Source organism: Apodemus sylvaticus, chromosome 10 (genome assembly GCF_947179515.1).
Source record: "Apodemus sylvaticus chromosome 10, mApoSyl1.1, whole genome shotgun sequence".
NCBI classification, from domain to species: domain Eukaryota; kingdom Metazoa; phylum Chordata; class Mammalia; order Rodentia; family Muridae; genus Apodemus; species Apodemus sylvaticus.
The window spans coordinates 53,068,229-53,080,422 of record NC_067481.1 but is presented as its reverse complement, the minus strand read 5'-3'; the positions used below and the strand labels follow the sequence as shown (position 1 = coordinate 53,080,422).

The window sequence follows — 12,194 nt, the reverse complement described above, 5'->3', positions numbered from 1 at the left end:
AGATCCTAGGTTCAGTTGAACCTAAGTACAGGGAATGGACACAGTTGGCCAGCTTATGCTACTAGAGTCCTAGGGCCCAGTTTTAGGGAGGGATGAGAATGTTCTTTATATTCTAAAATAATTAATCAGTCTTGGTCCATTCTAACTTATCTTGAAACTGTTGCATCTTCTGGAGGAGGTGTATGAGTAGCTATGAGTTTAAAAACAAAGATTTAAGAGAAGTGGAGGAGGAAATTGAAGATGGTTAACATGCATAATAATGGAAAACACAAAGGATGTTATGATCATGACTTCTGGCTTATGAATTATTTTTTCAGACAGAAGAGAATAAATTTCTGGGAGCTCCAAGGCTCACAGTTAGGACCAATGGGAGGAAGGCATTAGAGTATTACAAAGATAAAAACAACATTGGTACTGTTTATTTACAGACATCATTAGAAACTCTTCTAACATGCCTCTAGAGGTCTTGCAGGTGTGGCTATTGTATCATATGTGCATCAGTAGGTAACAGAGATGAAAGAGGCTGAGGCTATGTTTACGCTCAGTGTTCTGACCTGTGAACATCTGAATGATTAGTAGCCTGGCATTCCATGAGAAAAAATGAGCCTGAGACTTCCACCAGTCCAATGGGGTGGAAAGTGAGGGGTGGACAGGGGTCTAGCCTGAGATGACCACCAGTTACATGCCAGGCAGGCCCTGGTGGGTCCCCAGGATGGGGAGCAAGCTCGAGACTTGGAACTGTGGCCTGGGGCAGGAATAAGCCCAAGATGCCCTTCACAAAGGGCAATAGGGGTGGGACAGGTGAGGAGTGAGTCCAGATGACCACCAGACTAGTGCTATGGGGGCTAGACAGGGAGCTAGCCTGAGATGACCACAACCCAGTGCTGCACAGGCCTGAGGGAGCAGACCATGCCCCAGATGACACCTGTTGACACCATAATTACACGAGCAGGGCATAGCATTCCTGAGATGACTCCTGTGATGATTCCAGACGCTTAGAGATTCTGGGCATCACTAAGAGGAGCAAGTAAGTGATGGAGAAAGGGAAGAAAAGGAGAAACAGAAACAGAAGCATGTGGCATAATGAAAACAGACAAAACTGGAGACTGGAGGGTAGTGAGGCTCAGCCTGATGTGAATAGCTGGTGATGACACTAGCTGTAGGATTCAGTAAATTAGCTTCCCTTTCCGGAGAGTCCTTCCTGCAAAAGGCATTTGATCTCTGATCTACCTGCTGTAAGTCATATGCACCATCTTCATCATGAATAAACAGTTTGGACAAGCAAGGACTGTCTCTCTCATCTGGAACTGTCATGGAGGAAAGCCTTCATTACCGAGCTACTGCCTGTCTCCAGAAGAAGGCACTTCCACACTCTGGACACTTAACCCTGAACTAAGCTAGATTTCCTCTTCCCCCACCCACAGGCCTTCGTTCTGACTCCTCATGGTTCCCAGTGGTGTCTGGGTATCCACAAGTTTGGGACCCAGGCAGTGGTCTGCCTTGCCTGAGCTGAGTTTGGCACCATGTGGTAGAGAGGATGGAATGTAATCTAGGACCCCTGCATTTCATTGGCCAGAGCAGTGTTCACACACCCCAGTGGTGGGGCAAAACGTGAAACTACAGGCCTTGATGGCAGAGGCATAGACAAGCCAGTCCCAAGGATAAGAGCATGGGAGAGTCTGTCATGCAGTGACATGGGAGGAGAGATGTATTCCCTCCTTTCGTTTCTTGCCATCTATGGCAGGCAGGAGGGCTGGCCTTGGATGGTGGGGTTGGCAGTGGTTCGCATGTGGGCTGGCTGGCTTGAGAGCATGAGTGTGGGAGAGCCGGCCCTGCCTCCTGTCTGTTTGGCAGTGCTGTGAGCAAGGAAGAGACGCCCTCTTTCCTTCCCTAGTCTTGTTTCCTCCACAGCGGGCAGATGATCTGGACCTAGGGCCATGAGAAGAGGACAACTGGCCATGGCCCTCACCACTCAGGAGAGTGGGCCTTGCATCTCACCTGGGCAGCAGGGTAGAACTGGCCCTGGTTGAGGGGAGAGGTTCTGTCAAGCCAACCTGAAGGGCCAGAGTTTGGGAGATCCAGTGTGCTGAACAGTTCAGATACCTCTTAGGCCCAGATCCAGGGCTTTGAGTTGGCGCACCCCAACATCTACCCCATTGATGAACTTCTGGAGTTCATGAAGGAGCTGGTCCTCCATATCCAAAACTGCAAGATCTCCATGACACAGAACAACAACAGAATATCAGAGACGGTTCCCAGTGAGGTTCCAGTATTGATGAATAGGCAGAAGCAAGAGGCCTCTTACCAGACCAATGAGTCATTGCAGTGAGTATTTATAAGCAAAGTTTGGGCAAAAGGGTATAATGTGGGACACACTGTGACATTACAGCTTCCAGAGGATTTTTTTCTTTGTTGAGAAGAAGTTGTAAGGTGGACAGCAGGTATGAGAGTAGGGGGAGATGAGTGGGATTCGGGTGCATGATATGAAATTCCCAAAGAACCAATAAAAAGTTAAAAAAACCCAACTCTTCCAAAGGCCTCATGGATGCCAAAGTCTGTTAATTCAAGGGCAGTGCAGAGGTACTAAAGAAAACTGGGCATATATTGTTTCAAGTTTAAAGCTGAGTCATACCAGCTGTTGTGGTATGACTTGAATAGCCATGTAAATTTTCTGAATTATGTCTTTATATCAGCTGAGTCATTAATGATTTTAGTTCATCGCTGAATTACTTGGGCTCGTCCTATTCTTACCTGGTTTCAACAAGGCCTCCCATACTTGACTCCCACTCAACTTGTCGTTCAATTGGAGCCTTATATCTGAATCCACTTTGCCAGTGTAGATCTCAGAAAAGAGCTGTGATTCTCCAGGTCTCTGATAACACCGCTCCAGCTCCTGGAGAAAAAAATCAGCATATAAAAAAACTACTGAAGGACTGGTATTTGCAGGGCAGGGTAGTGCATGTCTTTAATCTCATTCTGGAGGAAAGGCAGATGCATCTTTGTGAGTTTGAGGCCAGCCTGGTCACATAGTGAGTTCCATGACATCTGAAGCAAAATTGTGAGACCCTGTCTCATAATAACTCAATTAGTCAGTCAGTCAATCAAAGAAAACCAACAAAACAAACATAAAAGAAGAATCAGAAATAATAACCTCAACTACTGATCATTGTGTAAGTGAGGTCTTCCCTGATATGTTCTTGGCCTTGTTCAATCCTGTAGTGACAGATTATCTGCAATACTAAATTCAACCACCACCACCAAACTATGTATTCTGACACATCCTAAAAGTAGTGCTTATACATTATAAAACAGATCTCTCTAATTCTATTATGAACTGGATCCTTCTTTTTTTTCTTCCCCTATCTTAAATGCAAAGCATGTTTAGCTAAATGGATCCTAAACTGTTCAGGCAGAGCTAGGGCAGGTCAGGAGCTGTTGGGATGATCTGCTGGCCTGCTGAGTCATGGAACAATAAGAAGAGGTGCACTTGAGGTTCAAGGCAAGGGCTGAATGTTCTATTGACCTTGGTGCAAGGAATAGGGAGGTTTTGGGATGTGGACAAATTCCTTTTGTGTATATTGCAGTAAACTGTTTCTGTTTGCTTGTAGCTTTGCTTCCCACAGTACTCTAGTATGAAAAGACTATGAGAAAAACACTCGCTGCTGGTGTGGTAATGGCATGCAGCCCCTCCCATTATCTGTCTCTTGCATCTTTTTTCTATCTTTCCTATAATCATCCTCACTCCCCCCTCAGAAGACTGTTCTACTTCATACTGTCTAGACTGGTCCACAAATCTAGGCACCAACCTCTCTCATATTTGCCAATTCAACAGCAGCCAATCCACTAAATTCTTCCTTTGTCTTTAAAATATGTTTGAAGACTTATTAAAAGTGCCGACGCTCATTTTTGGTCTTGATAATTGTTTGTGTTTCAGATCCACCTGTCAAGTCTGTGAAATTATCTATACTGATATATACTGGGTTTGTATTTGTTGAATAATAGATCATATCCTTCTTATTCCTTGTTAACAACTATTATTGCAGAAAAATAACAAACTACTCACTTTTTTTGTTCCTGTTTTCCAAATGTGATCGTTAGCTTCAACTGTTAACTTGACATAGCTTGGAAAGTGTTGAAATGATTGTTTATATTAGGTTGGGCTGTGGGCTCCTTTGTGAAGGATTGCTTTAACTGAATTAGTTGATGTAGGATGTTCTAGCCTACTGTGGGAAACACCATTACTTAGACAGGAGTCCCAGCTTGTATATTCAAAAGCAGAGAAATCAAGATGAATATAAACAAAAAAACCCAAGTCATCATATATGCTTTAAATTCCTGTAACTGTGACTTCACTGAGGGACCTGAAGTTGTAAAATGAAACTCCTCCTTCTCCAAGGTAGATTTTTATAAAATGCCTTTAAGTTATTTCATGACAGCAACAGAAATAAAACTAAAATACTAGCTCAAAGCATAATTTCCTTCTATCTATTTCCTTTCACCTTCTATTTGCTTTAACATTAAATAGAATCACCAGAATTCCTTCAGATATTGTTTCCTTGAAAAAAATGGAGCTTCTGTTAGAGTTGTTAGAGTATATGAATTAACTGATTGTTCAACATTCCTTTCCATCCTTATTTCTTTTTCCATTGCAATACCTGTTACTTTCTTTTATTCCTATTTATTTTTTGAATATTTTGATTGATATCAAAATGTTTGATCTTCCAACTTCTCTCAGATCCTCCATAGCACCCTATAACTTCAAGTTCTCTCTCTCTCTCTCTGAAAAATAAAAGAAAATAAAAAGAAAAATAAAACAAAAAGCATGCAAAAAGTATGGTGTCTATATTGTGTTATCCAGCTACTCCTGGGCCCATCTCCTTTTCTAATGTCAATCTTTATCTATTCTGCTTTGATATACTTTAAAACACCAATAGGTTCTTTATTTTCATTCTGTTATTTTTCATTCCCTACATTTCCATTTTGACACTCAACAAGTTATAAAATATTCTTGTATACATTCCTTATTACAAAGTTACTGATCTGAAGTGAACTGACTGTTAGATATATAATGCTCCATCTACCTTATAGATTAATTCATTCTCACAGGGAGAAAAATTTCACTGTGACCAATACTTTATAGTTTTGTTTTTAGAAAAAAAGCCCCACTATGGAACCAAGGATTGCTTTCAACTTATCCTTTAGTTCACTGTAGAAGTGAACTTGAGATCCATGTTCTGGATGTTGGGGACTATTGGAATGTGTCAAGATGCCTAGCCCATCTACTCTGTTATTATAATTTAACTTGCTGAAAAATGAGGCAGTTTATGGCTAGAGATGGGGTGAAGCAGACCACAAGACTTTTTAAAACAGACTATGATAGATTCATAATATTTTCATTGACTGGATTTCATATGAAACCCTAGTTTTGATTTCTTTTACAAAAAAAAAATAGTCCTTTTATCTTGGCAGTTGTTGATAATACTGTTGTTTGACATACCTGTTCCACATTTAAATGCTACTGCACAGCCATTGTCACAGTTGAAACCTCAGACTTACCACCATTGCCACCTAGTACCATAGGCAGCAAAGATTGGAAAATACTAAAATGTTGACATGGATTACTGTCTGTTCAACTGTATCTGCATTTGACCAACTCAAAGAAAGCAGTGTTAAAAATAAATAATCCCTGGGGTTCAGTATTGTTTCTAAGACTCCTAGCAAGGCATTACTATTAGAAACTGTCATGAGGTTAGCAGTTAACCTGTGTATCTCCCTATTGGACATATGTAGACATCTACTTCAGACATGTCACCAGAAAGTCCTCGAAATGCCAAGCACTCCTTATACCACATAAACCTGTGACCATTATGACTTTAGCAATTGCAGTTTTTCTTTCTTAAGTTTTCTTAATATTATCTTCCTAGAGATAATATTTATTGCAGTTTTCAGTAATAGAGTTATTCCTGCCTTATGAGTTTATCAAATTTATAGTAACTCTCTTTTCTTAAAATTTACCTTGTTACCCAACCATGAATCATATTTTTCTGGCACCATTTTTCTAAGATAAGATGCCCCATATTTGCTATGGTGTATATTTTGTTGTAGTTACTTAAAAGCCCACTGTGTTCATCTGCAGATATGTTCCTAGTTCTTTCAACTGGATGGCACTGATATCCAGTCATATCTCAGAGCTCCAAGCAGTCATCCCCGTCTCTTTGACCTTACCTCTTTGTTTCAAATCCCACTCATTTTTTCTCCCTGGTCTCTACTTTTCTGGTCCATAAGAAAGTCCTGACACTTTCTAGCTCTATGAAGAACTGAGTTGGGATTTTGATGGGGATTGCATTGAATCTGTAGATTGCCTTTGGCAAGATGGCCATTTTAACTATATTAATCCTGCCAATCCACGAGCATGGAAGATTTTTCCATTTTCTGAGATCTTCTTCGATTTCCTTCTTCAGAGATCTGAAGTTCTTGTCATATAGGTCTTTCACTTGTTTGGTTAGAGTCACACCAAGATACTTTATAAGAGAACCAAATAGCCCCATTAAAAAGTGGGGTACAGAGCTAAAAAAAGAATTTTCACATGAAGAACTTCGGAGGGCTGAGAAGCACCTTAAGAAATGTTCAACATCATTAATCATTAGGGAAATGCAAATCAAAACAACCCTTAGATTTCACCTCACACCAGTCAGAATGTCTAAGGTCAAAAACTCAGGAGACAGCAGGTGTTGGCGAGGATGTGGAGAAAGAGGAACACTCTTCCACTGCTGGTGGGATTGCAAGATGATGCAGCCACTTTGGAAATCAGTCTGGAGGTCCCTCAGAAATCTGGGCATGACACTTCCAGAGGACCCTGCTATACCACTCCTGGGCATATACCCAGAGGATTCCCCGGCATGCAATAAGGACACATGCTCCACTATGTTCATAGTAGCCCTATTTGTAGTAGCCAAAAGCTGGAAAGAACCCAGGTGTCCCTCAACGGAGGAATAGATACAAAAAAATGTGGTATATTTACACTATGGAGTACTATTCAGCCATTAGAAACAATGAATTCATGAAATTCGTAGACAAATGGATGGAGCTGGAGAACATCATATTAAGTGAGGTAACCCAGACTCAAAAGATCAATCATGGTATGAACTCACTGATAAGTAGATATTAGCCTAGAAACTTTGAATACCCAAGACATAATCCACATATTAAATGATGTCCAAAAAGAATTGAGGAGTGGCCCCTGGTTCTGGAAAGACTCAGTGCAGCAGTATAGGGGAATACCAGAACAGGGAAGTAGGAAGGAGTATATGGGGGAACAGGAGGAGGGAAGAGGACTTATGGGACTTTCGGGGAGTGGGGAGCCAGAAAAGGGGATATCATTTGAAATGTAAATAAAGAATATACTGAATTAAAAAGAAAGAAAGAAAGAAAGTCCTCACACTTGGCTGCTTACCTTGAGGGCTATTTCCAGCTTCTCTGAACCAGACACTGTATAGCAAGAGCCCATATAAAGGGAATCCAATGGGGGGTGGCTTTTGTATTCTCACAAATTGGAACTTCTCTTCTTCATCATCTATGGCCTAAGAAACACATAGAATGACGATTTAGCAAAATTTCTTCTCTCAGGTATCCTAAGAACAGGCAAAGATCAAGCAGAAAGTAGGACCACTCATTCATATGAGAGTTCTGCTTATAATAGCCCCATCCTCCCTTTGGGAGTTCTGGATCATTTCCTATTATCTGTCAGTCCACCCTGGCCCAGACTTTGATTATCAATATCACCTTCTGAATGGTGCAGGCATTGGGGATCAGGAAGAGATGGACAGTGACTTCCTTAGCATGTTGAGGACGGTAGAGCAATGTAGTGGAGGTGATTGGGATGAAATGCTGAGCAGCCGGGATCATTCTCAGCAGGACTCCCATATGGAGAAGTTGGGATTTTCCAGGACCATGTAATGTTGTTCCACTCTGGTTGGCTTTTCCAGGAACATCTTTTTGTTTTTAAAGTGAGAAACTTCAAATAAAGAAGTGTCCATATGCCCCCTGTCAAACAATACATTTGAGACCCCAGTGCTGAGGTCTGAATGATTGCTCCCTCCAAATATTTCATATGTTGAAATTTTAACTCTAGAGTGATGACATTGGGAGACAGAATCTTTTACAAGATGATAGGATTGTGGATACAGGAATTTCATAAATGATATTGGTACCATTATGAAAGGGGTCCTGCCTATTCTGTGAAGACACAGAAGAGATGTGATCTATAAGGAAAAAGACCTTTATCATACCCAATGTCACCTAATCTTGGATTTCCCAGGAGACCTTCAAGGACAACATCATTAATTTGGTGAATTCATGCTGTCTAGTCCAAAGTTTCAGCCTGGTAGGCAGTGGCTAGAGTTTTTGACTCTACTTCAAACTGTGAGATGTGAACATGGCCTGTGGGACATATCTAAAGCAGACTTTGTTCATTTGACCCTGCTTGTACATTCTGACTCCAGTCCCTCATTACATGAATCAACTACTAGTCAAGAATATACCCTCTTGCAGACTGAGGGCAGATCAATTTTACTTACTGCTAGACACACATAGAACTGTGGGGGGCTTAACACATTGACTCTATTGGTCATGACCTTGCACAGGTGAAAAATCACCTGGATATACCCTAGCCCAAAATCTCACTGTGGCAGATGCAACTTGGTTTAGCTGTAGCTATATTTAGTACTCTGAAAACTGTCAAACTGGGAAAACAGCTTGAGTCAACTTGTCATTGGAGCCATTAGTACCACCTCTCATTCTGAATGGACCCCACACAGCTCCTAGTGCAACCCTGAGCCTTTCTCCCTGGTCCTGCTTTATTCAAAAGCTTTCCCTGGGGAACAGCTAAAGGATCCTAGGACTCCTTGGTCTCTGGGTTTCTGACCTGTTTCTCCTGATCTTGCTCTGTACTAGTGAGCAGCTTCAACTACTTACTAAGTTTTTGTAGCATCAGAACATGAGAGCTATTCCTGGGTCTCAGGCTGTTACTTACTTTTTTAGTTTTTCTCATCCTATTACTTTCTTTACATTATCTATACCCAGATAATATACACCATTCAAGATTCTACTTTGGCCCTACTGCTAATTCAAATACAGCTCAACTCCCTTGTCTAGATGATCCTACAAAGCTCAAATCCACACCTCTACCTGAAATCAGGGATCTGGACTCCACTACTTGGCCCACAGCCCTACCTGCCTTCTTGGAGGCCTATTGCCACCAGAGACAACCAGGTGAGATACTCATACTCCAGTTTCTAACCTGATGGGCAAACAGCAAGCCCAGCAACCTTGATATCTGCCCCATCCTTTATATGCTCCATCTTCTGGTTGACACATCTACCTGCATTATTGGATCTGAACTCAGATCCCTGGGCCACAGCTCTGCCTGCCTCCTGAAAAGCCTGCTAACACCCAGGGCAACCAGTTCCAGAGTCCTGCTACTATCAGGGATATCAGGCCAAACAATAACAGAGGTGAAAAGATGGTCAAGTTCAAGTCAAATGCAACAAAAGCCAGTGCAAAATCCACCTAGGTCTCCTACAACTGCAAGTCCTGTATATCCTAACACACCTGAAGAGCAAAAACTATTATCTTAAATCTAATATTATGAAGATGATAGAGGCCTTTAAAGAGGAAATGAATAAATCTCTTAAAAATACAATCAAACAGGTGAAGGAAATGAATAAATCTGTTCAAGACCTGAAAATGGAAATAGATGCAATAAAGGAAACATAAGCTGGGCAACCCTGGAGATGGAAAACCTAGAAAAAAGAACTTCACGCATCACCAACAGCATACAAGAGATGGAAGAGAGAATCTCAAGTGCAGACAATACAACAGAAGATACATCAGTCAAAGAAAATGACAAATCTAAAATGTTTCTAACACAAAGCACCAAGGAAATTTGGGACACTGTGAAAAGACCAAACCCAAGAATAATAGGAATAAATGAAGGAGAAAAATTGCAGCTCAAATATCAAGACAATATCTTCAACAAAATTAAAGAATAAAACTTCCCCAACTTAAAGAAAGAGAAGGTGATAAATATACAAGAAGCTTATAGAGCACCAAATAGATTGGACCAGAAAAGAGAATCCCACTGCCACATAATAATCAAAACACTAATAGTGTGGAACAAAGAAAGAATATTAAAAGCTGCAAGGAAAAAATTCCAAGTAAAATATAAGGGCAGACTTATTAGAATTATACCTGACTTCTCAAAAGAAACTCTAAAAGCCAGGAAGGCCTGGACAGATGGCTTGCATAACCTAAGAGAGCAAAAATGTCAGCCCAGACTACTATATTTTACCCAGCAAAATATGCAACTGCCATAGATGGAGAAATCAAGATATTCCATGACAAAACCAAGCTTAAACAATATCATTCTACTAATCCATCCCTATAGAGGATGATAGAAGGAAAACCCTAACAAAAGGAAGGTAATAACAGTCAAGAAAACACAAGATATTAACCATATCACACCAAATCCAAAAGATTAATTTGCACACATATACATATTACACACACACACACACACACACACACACACATACACACACACACACACACACACACACAGCCACCACCACCACCACCACCACTACCACCAACACCACCACCAACACCAAAATCACAGGAGTTAACAGTCATTGGTCATTAAGATTGCTCAACATTAATGGATTCAATTGACCAATAAAAGGATACAGGCTAACAAAATGGATACCTAAACTAGATCCATCATTCTGATGAATTCAGAAAATACACCTCAGCAACAAAGATAGGCACTACCTTAGAAAAAGGACTGGAAAAAGGATTTCTGAGCAAATGGAACCAAGAAACAAGCTGGAATGGCCATTACTATATCTATTAAAATGAACTTTCAACCAAAAGTAATCAAAAGAGATGGGGAAGGACATTTCACACTCATCAAAAGAAAAATCCTTTCATGACATCTTAATTCTGAGCATCTATGCCCCAAATGCAAGGGTATCCACACTCATAAAACAAACATTACTAAAGTTTAAATCACACATCAAACTCCATACGTTAATAGTAGGAGACTTCAACACCTCAATCTCACCAGTGGACAGGTCACTGAAAAAGAAACTAAACAGAGAAACAATGAAACTAACAGATGTTTTGAATCAAATGGACCTAACAGATATCTACAGAATATTTCACCCAAATACAAAAGAATGTAGTTTCTTCTCAGCATCTCATGGAACTGTCTCAAATATTGACCATATATTTGGGTCACAAAGAAGGCCTTAATAGATAGAAGAAGATTGACATAGCCCCCTTGCATCTTACCAGATCACCGTGGATTAAAGTTGGACTTAAACAACAACAGAAACAACAGAAAGCCTACAAACTCATGGAAACTGAACAACTCTACTCAATGACCACTGTGTCAAAGAAGAAATGAAGAAAGAAATCATAGACTTTCTAGAATTCAATGAAAATGAATGCACCCAAACTTATGGGACACAATGAAAGCCATGCTAAGAGGCAAGTACATAGCACTATGTGCCTCCATAAACAAATGTGACCATTGCCATGCCAGCAGTTTAAAAGTCCACCTGAAAGCTCTAGAAAAAGTATCATTCAAGCTCAAGAGGAGTAGTTAGCAGTAAATAATCAAAATTAGGGCAGAAATCAATCAATTAGAAACAAAGAAAACAATACAAAGAATCGACATAACAAAGAGTTAATTCTTTGAGAAAATCAACAAGATACACAAATCTTTAGCAAAACTAAAAGACAGAGAGTCAGTCTTTAAATTCGCAGTATCAGAAATGAAATGGAAGACATAACAACAGACACTGAGAAAATTAAACAAATCATGTCTTACTTCAAATACCTGTATTCCATAAATACAAAAATCTAAGTGAAATTTTCTAGACAGATCCCACTTACTAAAGTTAAATCAAGATCAGGTAAGCCACCTAAAACATCCTATACCCCCTAAGGAAATAAAAGCTGTCATTAAAATCTCTCAACCAAAAACAAATGCCCAGGGTCAGATAATTTTAGCACAGAATTCTACCAGACTTTCAAAGAACTAATACTAGAACTCTGCAAAATAGTCCACAAAATAGAAAGAGAAAAATCATTTCCAAACTCATCCTATGAAGTTGCAGTTACCCTGATACCTA

The 12,194-nt window shown here is 40.3% G+C and overlaps 1 non-coding gene across 1 annotated transcript; it reads left to right on the top strand.

Moving 5' to 3' along the window:
• Positions 1-450: 450 nt before the first annotated feature.
• On the top strand, positions 451-588 carry LOC127695713 (small nucleolar RNA SNORA17). Its single transcript, XR_007980078.1, has one exon. It is a non-coding gene; the product is annotated as a small nucleolar RNA SNORA17 (small nucleolar RNA).
• Positions 589-12,194: the final 11,606 nt, after the last annotated feature.